This window comes from Leopardus geoffroyi, chromosome A1, assembly GCF_018350155.1.
Source record: "Leopardus geoffroyi isolate Oge1 chromosome A1, O.geoffroyi_Oge1_pat1.0, whole genome shotgun sequence".
Classification (NCBI taxonomy): Eukaryota; Metazoa; Chordata; class Mammalia; order Carnivora; family Felidae; genus Leopardus; species Leopardus geoffroyi.
The window spans coordinates 159,833,255-159,848,366 of NC_059326.1; the positions used below are offsets into that span (position 1 = coordinate 159,833,255).

General features: G+C 37.6%; 1 long non-coding RNA gene across 1 annotated transcript in view; it reads left to right on the plus strand.

The window, feature by feature from the left end:
• Nucleotides 1-5,179: 5,179 nt before the first annotated feature.
• The window catches only part of LOC123608867, a 101,036-nt gene continuing 91,103 nt past the window's right edge, over nt 5,180-15,112 (plus strand). Inside the window, exons 1-2 of the long non-coding RNA XR_006717482.1 lie at nt 5,180-5,412; nt 7,032-7,153. This is a non-coding gene — a long non-coding RNA (uncharacterized LOC123608867). The remainder of the gene's footprint in view (nt 5,413-7,031; nt 7,154-15,112) is intronic.

Below are 15,112 nucleotides of genomic sequence, written 5' to 3' on the forward strand. Positions count from 1 at the left end.
TAATTCCTTTCAGCTGGATTAATCATTTTGTCACACCTGGGTTTTGGGTCATTGTTTTTCTCTTGCTCAACAGACACTGTCTTCAACTGTCAGCTTACATGAATGCATGTGTTTAGGTGATTCACTTCTAACTCTTTCTAAATCATGATTAACCTTTTAAAAATAAATTCCTAAAATCTCGACTAACCAGTCATACTCTTCACATGTTTTTTCAATATTATTTTGTACTTGCTTCTAGTTGATAGATGTTGGGTTGCCTGTGCCAGTGTTAGCTAATTGAAATAAAATGCATACCACATATGTCATTTCTCAGTAGCCCCACTAAAACAAGGTAAAAAGAAATAAGTGAATTTAATTTTAAAAATGTGTATATGTTTAAAGTTTATATATTTATTTTGAGCTAGAGAAAGCATGGGAGAGGGGCAGGGAGGGAAAATCTTAAGCAGGCTCCGCACTGACAGCACAGAGCCCGAAGTGGGGCTCAAACTCACAAACCCATGCGATCTTGACCTGTGTTGAAATCATGAGTCGGAGGCTTAACTGACTGAGCCACCCAGGTGCCCCAAATTTTAATAATATATTTTAATTTAATTTAACCTAATATATCTAAAATATTATTTTAACATGCAACAATATAAAAATTATTCCTGAGATATTATACATATAAAAAAAGTTGTGTTTAACGATAAATTATTTTATACTGCTTGCGTATTAAAATTTAAAGTAATTCAAATTAAATAAAATTTAATATTCAGTTCCTCAAACACACTAGCCATGTTTCAAATGGTCAGTTAACCAAATATGGCTAGTGGCTACAAAGAGGTCAGCATACTGCTACACAGCTATGGTAGGTGCACTGGTGCAGGAACTGTCTCTTTGACAACTACTTCATTTGCTGGACAGGTAAATTAATGAATAAGATGCTGTTTAATTTTTAATAAACAAATGGTAACACAGAAATTAATCAGTTGCACTGTTTCTCCAAATATGTGTTTAATTACTGGTTTTGCTGGGAAATGTCATCAACAATAGCAAAAACAGCACTAGAAAATAAAAATACTAGCGTAATTAATGAACGTCTTGAGAGTATGCTGTTGTAAAAACAAGTGTTTCATACGCCTTAGGCAAATTTAGTCACAGGGAGAGTTAATTCAGGGCTGTCCTAAATGTGTCAAGATTCTTATTCCTTCCTTAAACGTGCTGAGAGCTCTGTTAAACACAGGCAGAGGAGCGGCTGGAGAAAGGCTACCTCCAAACGCTTGTGATAAGAGGAACCTATTACCACTCATGCAGCATTGCATTCACGTGCGCCTCTGCTATAAAAACCAAATCATAAAATAAATCAATAAATTCATACACACATACATGTATACATCAGTAGAAGAGGAAATGAAGAAAAAGAAGCTCTTAGCTTTCCCAGTGAAGAGGTAAGCCCTGGTCAGAAAGAGATTCTTACTCTCCTCTGAGGCTCCCCTGGGATGTAAAGATGTGTGAGTGCACAATTAATGTGAGATTATTCATGGAGGAAAGAAGAGGTGGAGAGGGAGCTACAGAATCACACCAGATTAGTGGCCTCAAATACATGTAACCTGAATCCGACTGAAAGGGAAAACTGTGTTCCTGCCCATGCCACTGGGATAGAATTTACCCAGTACCAATATGCAACACAACTGAACTCTCTTTGATGGATTTTTTTTTTGCTATTTAAAATTTAAAAATTATCTAAAAAATGAAGAGGAAGACAGATTAATCAGGATACACAAGCCATAGCCCATTAGGAAAGGAAGAGAGCAAAATAAAATGTTAGCTATCCTTAGAGAAAATAGATTGAAATGACAAAATCACCTCAGACAAAAAATATACATCAAAAAAGATTTTATTTTATATTTTGAAAGGTTTATTTATTTTTGAGAGACAGTGCACAAGCCATGGAGGGGCAGAGAGAGAGGGCAACAGACGATCTGAAGTTGGCTCTGTGCTGACAGCAGCGAGACTGAGTCCAATGCAGGGCTCCAAGTCAGCAATGACAAGATCATGACCTAAGCCGAAGTTGGTTACTCAACTGCCTGAGCCACCCAGGCACCCCATAAAATATTTTAAAACAGGGGCACCTGGGTGGCTCAGTCATGAGCCAGTTAAACATCTGTCTCTAGATTTCAGCTCAGGTTGGTGAGATTTTAACCTCACAGTTGGTGAGATCCAGCACCTCATCAGGCTCTGCACTGACAACAGGAGCCTGCTTGGGATTCTTTCTCCCTTCTCTCTGTCTGCCCCTCCTCAACTCGTTCGTGTTCCCTATCTCTCTCAAACTAAATAAGTAAACTTAAAAAAAATATTTTAAAACAACCATGTTTTAGTCAAAGTAAAATTAGGCCACAAGTGATCGCTTATGGTAGATTTACTTTTTCAAAGAATGTTTTCATGATTTTGTAACTTATTTATTAGTGGGCTCTAAAGTGTTTGTTTGTTTGTTTGTTTGTTTGTTTGTTTGTTTTTAATCTTGGTTCTTTTCCACGTTATTCCAAAGCTCAGGGGTTTTTTTCCTCTCAGTGAATTTTTGGGGTTTTTTTTTTCCTGAATATTTTTCTGGGATCTTCTCCTCCAACCTACCATCCCACATACATTAATTTAAGTTGTGTCTTATGTTTTCTTAATAAACATCAAATTAATATTGAAATCTAATTCTAGAAATGGCATGGGTAATGGCTAAGAGCACTGTATTAGTGATAGTTCTGCTTTCCATGAGCCCAATACCACCAGAAAGGGATTCCTATGTAACGAGGATCCTAATGTTCTTGCTGGGGAGCCTGTTTGGTCTTCCTCTAAAGTTTCTACTGATTTTACAATTGAATCAGAGCACATAGGAAATATTCTATCAAATTTTTACCCTATTTTGCATTGCTTCACCTGTCTCCCAAATAAAAAATCTGTGGCTTAGCATAAAGAACAGTGCTTTAAGGAAGAGGATAGGGTGAATTTTAGTCTGATTTCTGTAAGAATGTTGCTGATGAGACCCCTCCAGTCACATCAGGGACTCTGAAGTTTTTTTCTCAACTTTCACTAGACACACAATTTGAAATAAAATCCTCACTGTTTTTTAGAAATGGGTAGATTATAAATTATAAATGAACTCAAAGCAAATAACTCATGAGAAATAAGCCACACTCTTAGAAATTGTAAAATGACATTCTAAAGTATTAACATACCCTTTGCTAATTGGTAAGAAAAACTGAAAAAGCAATGAACTCGTCTATCTTCTATGTAATCTTTGATTTTATGTAGGAAAAAAATAAAAGCCCAAATAAAAGAACATAAATATTCTGACTTGGCTTGGAATGAACTCCAGCTTTAGTAGATATGAGTACATCAGACCATCGTATGTTGATTAGACAACTCTTTAGAACAATATAAATCCTTTAACTCAACCTGGGATTGTTCACACTTGCCTGATGATAACAATTACTTTGACTTCTTTGGAGATTCTGCTTTGGTGGGTCTGGGCTGAAACGTTGAGATCTGTAAATTTTTTTTTAAGTGTATTTATTTTGAGAGAGAGAAAGCAAATAGATTCCAACTGTCAGTGCAGAGCCTGATGCAGGGCTTGATCTCATGAACTATGAGATCATGATCCAAGCCAAAATCAAGAGTCAGACACTTAACTGACTGAGCCACCCAGGTGCCCCCAGATCTGTATTTTTGAAAAGCATTCCTAGAAAATACTTAGGATCAAGTTAGTTTGAGCAACCCTGCTTTATATTACAAGATCCAGTAACCTTACTAATGTTAATTTGGTTCCTGAGTCTCTTTACTACTAAAAAGAATTAGAGACGTCTCAGCTGTCACAAAAATTCTGATCAGTTTGAAAATCGTATTTCTCAATGGGGAAAAAAAACAAAACTTGGTAAGTCATTTTTAGCTTTGTTTGTATAAATGAGCACCATCCACCCACTTACCCCTGCCCCCCACAGCTAATTTCCCCCTTTGAAAACTGAGAAAGCGGTGCCTAGGACTCCACCATGTCAGACTAGATAGAAGTGACTCTGCCAAGATAATCACATTGAAGGCTTTACCTGAAATCATCTACCGACTTCTGCCTGTGAATTTAAACAGCTCAATTTTGATATAAAAAGTGAACAGCAATTAATGAGTACTTGGATGTGAATAGATCTTCTCCGTGCATAGTCTCCATGGACCAGAAAAAAAAAAAAAAAAAGCAGGACGTGTGGGAGGTCTTCCTGTGGTTCCATCTCATCCCTCTGCCCCATCTTCAAACACAGCAAGACAGATTTACCCTCTTTTATCTTTACCCTCCTATGCAGTTTTCCACTAAAGAGTCTGTTGGTATTCTTCAACTTCCTATTCTCTCTAAGCTTCCTCCACCTATTAACAAACCCCTTTTGCAGGGTGTTTTAGCCATGAGTCCTCCCAACATGCCGTCCTTTGACAGTGTCATTTTGTTCCTCCCTGACATAGGCCCTACCCTCGGTTCTGCCATGTTAAAGTGACTTCTAAGCGGTAGATAAGCACTAAATATTATCAGAGGGAGTATTATCATACTTTGTATTTGAAATCATAAAATCTTATCTCTGTTTTCTCACAGGAGTACCCATTATCTCCATTTTCCACAAGGGGAAACAGGCCCAGAAAGATCGAGTGACTGCCTCCTTCAAATCAGTAGCAAGCCTAGGACTGGCGCTTACACGCTTCTACTTAATTATGTTTTCCAGTTAGCCCATGTGCCTGTCACTCAGATATTATTTCATTCAAGAATTATTTGCTCTTTCTTCCAGATCGTTAATAAAGACATTAAACAAAACCAGACCTCACGGTGACCCTATAGTCAACACGTTGCCCTGAGTCATTAGGACTTGTCCTCCAGCCAGTTCTCAGTCCATGTGACAGAGCACACAGCAAAGCCAATGCTAGTTAGGTTGGCAAATAAGATTTATTGAGATACTGTATCAAATGCATTACAAAAATATAAATACATGTGTGTTAAGGTACATTCACTGTGCTCACTGTTTTTAATTCTATTGAGAATGCTATCGAGACTCTCTGGCACTATTTGTGTTTGTAAACCTATTCTTCTATAGGAGAGCTCTTTTAGCTTTTTGATTCCATTCTCCCCTCAGTGTTTCAATCTTAACAGTGGTTCTGTTATTTTTTTTTAAAGGATTGCTTTCATAATGGCGACTCAAATACAGATTCCTTATTCCGAGATGGTTATTAAGAAGATGAACCATCAATAATCCCATGAAAGAACATTGGGCCAAAGAGAATTGTGGACATCTTATAAGCGCCTCGGGACTGGAATGAGGATTTCTGATTTCCAGATCTCCTCCCTAGCACTAAACAACATGGCTTCAGGGCCAAAATTGTGATGCTCAAAAAAGAACTCAGAAAACTATGCTTGTAAGTGTGGCCTCCAAATGGAGCACCTCCCATTCATGTCTGATTTTTAGACCCAGTTTTCTATGGCTCCACTCCATTGAGTTCATTTCCTTGTCCTAGAATTCCTTGTACTTAACTGCTGCATATGAACCTTTGTTGATACGCTGAAAAGCTTTACCTACACATTTTTCTACGTACATATTTTTCTACCGGCTTAAGCGATTCGTTTTATAGAATTCTTCTATCTCTTAGTGAAAATGTGAAATGTCATAAAAGGCAAGGAAATTCCATGTAAACCAAAGTCCAAGTGGTCTCCTGATGACTGCCCCAAAGCATATTTTATATGAATAGAAATTGGGTCAGCTAGGAATTAAACTAACAACCACCATATTTCCCTAACCACAATTGCACAACCTTATGTCCAGGATATTCACAGCTGAGGACTTTGCCAGTGACTTGCCAGAAAATGCTATGCACATACAGTTTTGGCCTGCCTTACAAAAGGTCCCTTCTGGGCAGGCTTTTTGTTTTTGCTGTTGGCATGAGCCATTTCACCGGGATCATACACTGTACGTATGTTCCAAGTAACACGAGTTTTACAATCGTAATATCCATTAACTAAGAAGCTATACCGGAAAGTAATAGCTAATTTAAAAAGTAGATATCACCTATAAAGCTCTTTGCTAATTGGTGGCACTACTCACTGGAGTAAGAGCAATGATGTTTCTATTAGTTTGATTTTTTTAATTACAAGTATACAATATTTAAACAGGGTTTGAGATTTGCATGGGAGAGACATGAATTACACTTTAGTACACCGGGTGAAGAGATTTCACAACTTTTGCTATATTGTTTGAAATACATACATAAGAGCCATTTTATATGTGAAATAGTATGAATTCATTTCTCTATGATAATTGCAAGAATTGCTGCAATTATAAGTGCTGTTTAGTAATATCAATTAATATGAAATGATATTTACATGCAAGAAAAATGCATGATTCAGATTTGAAGAGTTGCTTGTGGGGTCCTGTCCCATCTGTTGAGCTTGCTTTTATGCCTGAGGGACATTCTGCACAGACAAGTTTACAGTTGTCCTAGACCGAAAGACCAGGGTGCCTTATTATTAGCAACAAACGTATGTGTGTTTTCCTTTAAGGATATCAGCTGCTGCAAGAACAAACTTGCAAAGCTTTTTCTGGGTGTACTCCTATGTGGCAGTGAAATAGCTTGAAATAGCTTTCTCTAAACTGATTCTTTTGAGTGGTACTGTGTCATCATTTTTATTAACTGTTGAAATACAGAAACTAAATATTCATATAACTACTTTAAATACAAACATGAAAATGGTTTCATAAAGATTGATAATATCAAGACCTGATTCAGAATGTAATTTACATTCTTAAGTAACATGGTTTCGCTATTGATTAACATTTGTTTACAAGTTTCGTAAGAGTATGATATGGAAAGAAAAGTGAAGTAGAGTAGAACTATCTTATGAAAGAATAATGCTAACTTTTTTTTAGCATTTCCTAGGTTTTGCTCTGTGCTAAGTACATTTGGTGTACATACCTTGTATCATTTCATCGACCAACAGCAAATAATCTAAGGCAAAATCTATTACTATCTCCATTTCACAGATGAGGAGTATGAGGCAGAGAGGGTGTAATTTATCCTGAGTATACAGCCGGAAAGCTGAATCTGAACACAAACAGTACTCCACAGAACTCTTGCTTTGGAACTCAAGCTACCAAAAGATAAGGTAGGTTGGTGATTCTCAGACTTGGGGAGAGCTCAAAGTCATGTGGAGGGCTCATTAAAACACAGATTGCTGGGTCTGACTACCAGAGTTTCTGGGACAGGAAGTCCAGTCTGAGACCTGAGAAGCTGCATTTCTCTCAAGTTTCCAGGTGATGTGATGCTGCTGTTTTGCGGACTACACTTTGAAAACCACAGATGTAGATTACTCTGGAAGTTAGAATGTTTGAGATGTGCTGTGGAGATTTCAGGAAATAGAGATGCTACCATGTGACAAGAGAGAGAAAAGGGAGCGAGCAGACACTAAGGTAGAGAACAAAGCAAGTTGTTCAGGAAGAAGAAGGCTGAGGAAGAAGAAGGTAGGATGTAGGGGGCTGTGTCAGTGTGCAAGTCTGTGGTCAGGAGGAGAGGGCAGGTGGAAAATAGATGTCGAACCCAAGGAGGGAACTTTGAAAAGGAACACTGAAAGTGCCACAGTAATTTCTACTTCAAAACTCAACCTTGGAAAAGTATTTGACTTTTCTAAAGCATAAGGACATAGCAAATAGCAGCTAGTAGTGGCAAAGGTGTCAATCTGGGAAACAGAAAATGATACTCAGTCCTAAACTGCTGGCAATCCTGTGGCAGCCACATTACCTCTCTGGGCCTCAGTCTTGTAGATCTTCATGTTAGTTATTCTGGTTCATGTTTAGAATCCTTCCTTGTATTTCTGGTCTCAGTTTCAATTGACGGGGATATTGGGTTATGGCTTTCCAGTACATTTGCTTTTTAAATCTGCTTCTCTCTTTCATGTATGTTGCTTATGAATTGATCATACCATTACCCAGCCTGAGTTAGAATGGAGATGTATGTATGAATTTATCAATGTTTTCTTATTAAAAGAAGTGACATTTACATTTATCTCTAGTTTTGGCTTGAGTCATTCCTTAGGCAGTGCTACAGATAAACTTATTTATTTTTAGCAGCTGGAAAAGAGAGGACTGCCTAATGTTTGTTGCTTTTTGGGCCTGCCTTCAATGTAGAAGTCTGGGAAAGCCATCGATACAGTCAATGAGAGAAGTGAGGCACGCCAAGGTTGTTTTCTTGATTATAATTAATGGAGGCCACTCAGGGGCATGTAACATTTACTCTCAAATTAAGATAGCACGCAACATCTCCAGCTCACCCACTTATTTGCATTAAAGAATTGAGGCACTTTTAAAATCAATAGGCAAGGCAGATGGGTTTATTTCCATGTCTGGGTCTCAGAAGGATTTAAGAGGGAGATGTTCCAGTCTAAGAGACCAGCAGAGGAACATAGGGGCTTGTGTTCCTCTTAGCATCACACTGGAGATGTCCTCTTCTCCCCCAGGGTGGGGCCAGTCATCTTTCAGTCTCTGTCCCTGTACTATTTTAATCATAACCTAAAAAGTGTGTGATGATGGGGCTTGAGGCTACCTTTGCATTTCTTAACCGTAGCCTCCTTTTTCCGGCTGTATATTCACCTTCTAACGTATAGTAGGGCAGATGAAAGAGAATCATAACAGCAATGTTGTGGTACTTTTTGTGGTACACAGAATTTATAGTACTTTTCATATACTCATCTTTCAAGTTTAAAAACTGTGATCCAGGAGACAAGAAAGTGGCTTCTCAGGATTACACAAGCTGAGCGGGTAACAGAAGCCAAACTAGAGCCTGGGTCAATTTGAGCCAAGAGATCCTCTGGCATACCACATCTCTCAGACCTTGCTACCAGTGAAGGCTTTCCTGTATTTATTTCCCACTTGCACACACACACGCTCACATGCACTCACATGTGCTCAGAGCCATTCACGTACTTCTTCACTCTCACACGCAAACACATTCATAGTCAACACACATAGTCTTCCCTGTCACACACCCTCAGAACATCCCCTTCCCGATGTGGCCGATGTGACCTGCTGTTGGAGGCTCAACTCGTCCACGCACATTCCTTTTTTTCAATAAAAGTGATCCACGCATGGTTTGAGACATCCTATCAACACCCAGCCAAAGGTGCAAACAAGGACTTGGCCTGCCTGGGAGTTCCCTGTGGAGGCTCTAACTCTTGTTTGGTAGTGCCAGATTAGGTGGCAGTCAGTGAGAAATGGAATTTTCGAAAGAAAGCAGCCAGAAAATGATCCAGGGATAGGATTCTCAGGTGAAGTGGTCTGGTCAAAAGGGAGTTGGTGACAGGGAATCAATGACTTCAAGAGTGAATTTTAACGATAAGAATCCAGTGATTGAAGGGGACCAGATTCCAGAAACAAATTCCAGGTACCTAAAAGTAAGGTGATGGAGAGAATTAGGTAGTATTGAGGCCTTTGTGGCATCAGAGAATAACTGGAGTGAGAGGTGCTGTCCCAAAGCTCTGCATTAGCCATGACGGAAGGTGGTTTGGTTGGAGCTGGGTTTTACTGGCCTCTATCAGGTGATCCTTTTGCTTTACTCCGTGGCAAGTTCTGACACTTAGGGTCTTCACTTCTTCCTGGGACAAAGGAGGCAAAGGTGACTATAACTAAGTCACACAGTGACAAAGCTTAAGAAAGACTCAGATTTTATAATTCTTTGGGGGCAGTAACTATAGATCTATACCACTCTCTGCTGTCCTAGGAGGCAATCTGACAAGTGTCAGGTGAGACATCACTTCCTGAAGCTGCCCTGAATTCTGCGGGGCCAACAGTAAAGTTTCTCAGGAAGCACCTGACATCTGGTGTGAGAACAATCTAGAACATGTTCTCACAACCTCCCAGAAGCTGAATATCAAGTTCATCCAGACTTGGATCACAATGATCCCTGTACATAGCTTTTAATTAATCAACAAATTAGTGAACAATATGCAGATAGTTAGGATAGCTATTTGGCGCATCTATCACCTTCTCTCTTTATATACACTGTTTTATGTCTAAGCAAAGTGGGTGGCCACAGGTTCAGTGAGATTTAAGCAGTACAAGGTAAGAAAGGACATTGCCTCAATTATAAATTCTACCTCTTGTGGGGGCATAGCCATAATGTGCTTTATTTAAGAGTCTAACTATTTCTTTACCAATAATAATGAAGCCAGAAGTTTTTCACTCTACAAAAAATGTATTTACATTTTACCTTGCTCTATGCTTTCCTAAAAAATGTTCTTACTAAGAGGTCACATAAAGATAAAAACAGAACTACCAAGTTTCAGTCAGTTCCGAATGCCACAGTGAATATACAAGTATGGAGGTCTCACATTTTGACAAGAAAAGGGTAGACACCTCTTAGAAATGAAAAGCAAGTATCATTTCCTAATGGAACTTGGCTTTTATTCTAAGTTGACATCTGGACCAATTGGCCAATATAGGCTTTATGTTTTAAATCTTGAAAGGGAGAAATAGACTAAATAAATTTTATTTTAGGATTGACCTGCCACCCTAATTTTTATCTCCACACAAACCTTCACTTAAGGTTAAATTATGATATGGCTCTCCTTTGATCTCTCTACATCAGTTGAACGGTGAGTCAATTCTCAGTGTTTACATTATAGTATCATGATAACAAAAATATTGCAGCAGTTCTGTTTTACTATTCAGACTTTCTCAAAGAAGTGATCCTAACGCCAAATGAGTAATCAAAAACACCAAAGTGTTCTATCTGTTGTTAACATATCAACCACCAGAAAATCTGTCTGCAGGAAAATCACCTTCTACAAGTGAATAAAACAGCAATCAACTGGATTATTTTTTTTTTTAGTTAGCATGTTAAATCTGTATAACAATCAAAAATATAAATATCATGTTTTTACATAATGTTCACTGGATATAATTCTTTTCTCTGGTCCGCAATAAGTTATTGTTACAACTCATGCTTCACTTGTTTTTATTTTGCTTTTCATTTTTGTATTGCCAAAACGTGTTACCATATAAGGCAAAATCACCCGTGTGTAGAATACCACGTGGCAAATGCTTGCATTTCAATTAAAACCAGATCTCTTGACATCTTTATGCATCTGAGACCTAGCCATATGAGGCTAACTCTGTCAGCCTCCCCCACTTGATCAATGTAAGCACATCTATTCTTAGACTATGAAATATGTGCCGTAGGTGTCGAGGGAAGAATTGCTGGGTTGTCACAGCTGCAGCCTGGTGGGGAGTACTTTGTGTGGTCTGTGAGCACAACTTTTCTGCCTTCCTTCCCAGCTGTGCTCCTCTGAGTGGGCGAAGATGTACCCCAGACACATCTTCCTCCTTGTGTTCTCACACTAAACTGAGAAGGTTAGGAAGAGCATAGAAAAGAGGCCAAACGATTGTTCCTCACAGATTGCCTGGAAGAAGACAAGAAGCCACTAAATGAATGAATCATTCTTGGGGAGTGGCTGTACCAGGCTGATAACTCTATTTGAGTCAAAACTAAATAACTTGAGGAGGAAAAGAATCTGAAAAATGTTAGCTAGAAGATACTAGGGGAAAAAAACAAACTAGCATTTTATTTTGGGGGCCTGGGTGGCTCAGTGGGTTGAGCGTCTGACTTCGGCTCAGATCATGATCTCATGGTTCGTGAGTTTGAGCCCTGCATCGGGCTCTGTGCTGACAACTCAGAGCCTGGAGCCTGCTTTGGATTCTGTGTCTTCTTCTCTCTCTGCCCCTCCCCCACATGCACTCTGTCTCTCTCTGCCTCTCAAAAAGTAAAAAAAAAAAAAAAAAAACTAATAAAAAAAAATTTTTTTTATTTATTGGTGATTAGCTTAGAGTCATTTGATGACTTCTAGGGTTGTGTAAATGGTAAAAAGACATTTTTCCAATATTTCCAGACTAACAAAAGATAGGTTTTTGTATTGCTACCCCAGAGTGTGTTTTCTTTTTAGCTAAAAAACAAAAAACAAAAATACCCTATTTTATACTAAAATCCATTGCTTCCAGAATCAATCAGAAGCAATAAAAGAGTAGATGTGATGTGAGAAATGATAATTTTCATTGGGTTAAAAGTAGAAGAATAAGCTGAAATCCTAATTACGGGAACCACCACTAACAAGGTCCATACCATCTGAAGCCTGGAGCTTACACGGCCACTTATCCTAACTCAGGCTTCCAGTAACTATTAGAGATCCTCATGAAAAATCCCAGAATCTCCTGTTTCTAGTTATTTTGAGGATATGACCATTATTGACTTTGTTCATTAAATGGTCTAAAATTAAAGAGTCTAACATGCAAAAAAAAAAATCAAAATCTGAAAAATAAAAGAAAGGTAAAAATGTCTTCCAATTTATCTTAACTCTGTCCTATAGTTTATGTTTGGGTAACATTTCAAAAGATTGTACAAACCAGTTTATCACCACTAGTATGGAGGAATCAAAATATAACACAGATTACTGCAATGATAAAAAAAAAAAAAAGTGTCCTTAGACTTAAAAAACAATCTTGGAAGAAAAAATTATTCTAATTCACTTAGTTTGATTGAGTTTGCCCTGGTAGCTAAAAGCTGTTTGTTTTTGTTGGAATACATGTAACTTTTAGAAATGTAAAGGTTTTTTTGCCTTTATTATTAGATGAAATAACATACTTCAGGTTCAAGCTGTTCATTTGAAGACCACTTTTGTCTTCCTTTCAGAGTAAAATTTTTTCCAGATACCCTGCACCTGTTTTCACAACCATGACATAGCCGGAAAGTTTTCTTCTGCTTAACATTAGTTGCTAAGCAGAATGTATTTCAGTATGCCAGCTGTAAAATTGTCAATCAAGCAAACATTGCAAGTGTTTGGTAATCTGATAACACTTAACAGCCATTCTCTGATATCTAGCAATCAATGCTAGGATATTTAACTTGAGCAGAGTCATGCTTTTTATTGTGTGAAATCAGAGATGTGATGAAAAAAGTCTGAAATCTCAACAGTTCCTGGTGTTTCACTGAGGTTCTTGTTTGATTCTCTTAATCTCTTTATTGGAAGCACTCTGTCATGACTGACCGTGTTCACAAAGGTAGAAAAGGTTTTATCAACAGTAGCAAAGGTTTCCTCTCAAGTATCAATAGGATAGAAATTGTTTTGTAAAAACACATTTTTACTTCATTTTACAAAAGGAAATGTGATGTGGATCCAAGACTTAAATTTGTTTTATAATTTTGGTCATTTGTTCTTGTCAAATGTAAGGCAACACACAGAGGATGCATGCTGTTAGTAAACCCTGGTTTTCAGGGCTGCTTAGTAAAGTGTGGGGAGCAGAGATTTGTCAGAGATTATTCATCATCATAGCCAGAACGGTGGTAAGTAGAAAGCTTTGGTATGTGAGTGTTCCTATGAGTGTTATTTTAAATGTGCCTTACGCAATCCCTATGCAGGAAGACAGAAAGTGGACCATAGGAAGCTGTTCCCCTTACCTTGAGTGCAGAGATACCAATATAGGGATTATACACTGGAGCAATACTTGTTATAATGGAGCTGGGTATTGGGTACTGTGTTTGTTATTGCCTCTACATTTTCCAATAGATTGCATGTGACTGTGATAAAGAAACAGTCTATGATAGCTAAACAAAGGGGTAGTCATTTCATTTTATGTTTGAACTTCCACTCTTCTATACAAATCAAACAAAGTGGTATCCAGCTGCTTACTTACTCCAACCATAAAACACTGTTTTATCATAAAATTCTATGCGTATCTATAAATATATTATATAAACCATTGAAATATGAGAAAGTTGAGGTTTCAGTTGCATCAGAATCAGGAAATACAGGGTTGGGATTGCCAAAGCAATTTAAACTTGGACCCCCTCTCCTCACTATCAGTGATATAATAGTGCCTTTCATTTCATGAACTCATAATTTCTTACTGTTTCTATTATAGTATGAGCATCTGGTTATGGGTGACAGCAAGATGGAAAACCTGGGGAGAACCATTCTTCCCTAGAATTGCAGTATGTTCTAATTTATCATTTTACACGGACAATCGCCAAATGGTGCAAGCCTGAGACAGTTGTGAGGGTCTTTCTGTTGAATGCACCTATCCTAGTGCCCACCGTGTATCTATCGCATGTGACACAACCTCTGAGTTCAAGTAAATTACTGGACTCAGAGAAGGCCTTTAAATATTAATGAGTCTTTATTAGTAATAATTACAGGATTATATCTAATCACATAAGAAAACACTCAAAAAAAACTTGGAAAATATAAAAAAACATGGAAAGAAAAATAATGTTTTACATTTTGCTAAATGTCCTTCCTACCCTTCTGGATGCTTCCACATTTCTATTTTACATGATAGACATACTATTGAAACAGCTTATAGGCTACATCTTCCAGTTGTTAATAGTTTATGACCATTTTTTCCCAAGAATAAATATGTTTTTATGACATGGTTCTTTAAAGGTATATATTTCATTGTATGAATACAAAATTATTTGTTTACTCTCCCATTTTTGGACTTTAAAAAAAAAAGTCCTATTATAAATAAGTCTACATTGTACAAACTTTCATTTTTTTAGAATAAGTTTTTTTAGAAATAAACTTCTGGTTCTTTGGCAAGCAACTTTTTTATTGAAGTATAATTGACATACAATGTTATATTAGTTTCAGGTGTACAATAATTCTATACACAATGCTTACCACAATGAGTATAGTTACCATCTGTCACCATACGAAGTTATTACAATATTATTGACTGTATTCCCTGTGCTGCACTTTTCATCCCTGTGACTTATTTATTTTAAAACTAGAAGTTTATACTTCTTAATCCCTGTCATCTATTTTTCCCATCCCCCCGACTTCCCTCCCCTTGGGCAACCACTAGTCTGTTCTCTGTAAGTGGGAATATGTTTTTGTTTTTATTTGTTTTCATTTTTCAGATTTAACATATAAATGAAATCATATGGTATTTGTTTTTCTCTGCCTGACTTATTTCACTTGGCATAGTACCCTCCAAGTCCATCCATGTTGTCACAAATGGCAAGATTTCATTCTTTTTTATAGTAGAGTAATATTCTGGTGTGTGTGTGTCCATGTATGTAT